Raw genomic sequence first — 2,379 nt, forward strand, 5'->3', positions numbered from 1 at the left:
CCAAATTCAAGATTCTTTTGGAGAAACTTTAAGCACTAACCTACTAGGCAGGACTGACGCCCTTTAGGCTCGTCACACATTCATTCCTTCCGGTCCCGACGAACATCGTTAGTGGAGAGGATTGCGTGACGTGACGTGACGTGACGTGACAAAAGCCTTAATTTATTACTTTGCATTTTAACGTGAATTGATATTCATATACTGTAGACAGTTGGTTGCGGTTCATTTTGATCCTGACGTCCAAAGCCAGGCACTCATAGTTTCAGAAATTAGGGTAATTTTTAATAGTTATTTTAAACAATCCTCCAAACAAAAACACCCAAAGCGGGGATCAAACTGCGCCAATCACCGCCAACCATGGTCGAAACGTCACGATCAACGTTAACAGCTGCGCTACGCAATCAAAAATGGATTTTTTTATTTGCTTCCTTTTATTTCTCTCCTCTAGGTTCTTAAAAAATAATTGTAATGCTATTAGAATTAAATATCATAGCCCCCTTAAACCTGGTGGCTACCAACTGGGTTGAGAAGTGTAGCGACACTGAGCTCACAATTCTGACCCAGTCCCTTTCCCTTTTTCAAGCCAAAAAAGGAGAAAAAGGTTCTTACAAAGTATGTTTAATGAGCATGATGGTATAAAATTAATTGTGCCACATATACACACGATTACCTTGAAATAGTTTACTCCATAATAGTAGAAGTACATGTCCTCAGTTGCCTTTCTAGATATTCACACGTTTCATTGTAAATTCCCACATTAGGGGACAAACTTTTTCAGTGTAATCAAAGGCTACTGAACGGCCAACAAAAGCACAGAAGGAAGCGGGAGAAACTTGAGAAGAAACGATTAAGCGAAAACAAAAAGTAAAACCAAATGCAAGGCTGATCGGACAGCTAAAGAGTGTAATTTATTTTTTACTATAGTGGGAAGAGCTGCCACGAAATTGAATCGCATCTAAATGCCGACCTTGGCAAGTTAGCCCATTGGTTTGATAACAGTTACCTAACTTTAAACACGTCTAAATCAAAGTTCGTACTGTTTGGCAGCAATCGTAAATTGCAAAGTTGCCATGATGTCAAGCTTGGTATGCATAATGTTTGCCTCGAGAATTCGGATTCAATCAAGTACCTTGGCGTGAAAATTCACAAGAACATGACTTGGAATGAGCAAATCGATTCATTAATTACCAAAGTGAATCAAAGGATTGGCCTATTGAGACGTGTCAAGCCTCTGTTACCAGTAGATGCACGGATTACACTGTATAACACTTTGATTAGTCCCCTTTTCGACTATGCTGACGTTATCTGGGGTGACAAGGATAACACTACACTTATGGGCGATTTACAGATTCTGCAAAATAAGGCAGCAAAAGTTATCCTTGATTTGCCTGGCTATGCCTCATCCACCGATGCACTCAAGTCACTTGGCTGGCCAACCTTGTCCCAACGTCGCCTTGTACATAGATATATGATCACTTTTAAGTATATTCATGGACTTGTAGATTATAATTTTAATATTCTTAAGAACAGCGACATCCATTCCTATAATACCCGGAGAAAGAATGATTTCCGTCTTCCACGAGTACGAACTAACTACGGAAAGAAGACACTCCTTTACCAGGGTATTAAGGAATGGAACCTTTTAGAACAGTCTTTCAAAGACATAAAATCGTTTTTTAATTTTTAAGCAACGTATCAAAGAGCGCGTTTTTAGCTAGTTTTTAATTCTTATTTCTTATTTTTATTTCTTACCGCCGACTTTGTATTTTCTACTTTTAAATAATTGTAATTTTTAAAATAATTGTAAGTTTTAAATCATTTCTCAATCTACAGGGCCCCACTGAATATCACTTTCGTGATGTGGGCTCCCTGTATAAAGATTATTATTATTATTATTATATTATTATTTATTGCCCAATATTTCGGTTAGACAGAACTAACCTACAAAAAGGCCTGTCCGAGTCTGCTGTTCAATTTTTGTGCGGAAATTGCGTTTTTAACGTTTGAGTGTAATTTTGCCAAGACCATTAACTGTCAGAAGAAATTGCAGCTTTCCCACTTTAGGGAAAAGAAAAAGAAAAAGATACCCAGCTCATTTTTAGACACTGTCTGCCCTCAAATCTCCAGAAACACGACAATGTGCCATTTTTAAGAGAAAAATGGCACACTTTAGCCTAACTTTTGAACCAACTATCGATAAAACGGGAAAAAAGTTGAAAGACAAAGTTAAGAAATTCGTAAGCCGGAAGAAAAGAAGCATAGGAACTCACAATTCAAGGAAACGAAGAGAAAAGAAAAGAAGAGAAATGAACCTGGATGAAGGAAAAATAGGATGAACGCAGAGTTTTCCCATCATGCAACAGGGAACTTATTTCCGAT

This window comes from Pavona decussata, unplaced genomic scaffold, assembly GCF_977016875.1.
Source record: "Pavona decussata unplaced genomic scaffold, jaPavDecu1.1 SCAFFOLD_100, whole genome shotgun sequence".
In the NCBI taxonomy this organism is placed as follows: Eukaryota; Metazoa; Cnidaria; class Anthozoa; order Scleractinia; family Agariciidae; genus Pavona; species Pavona decussata.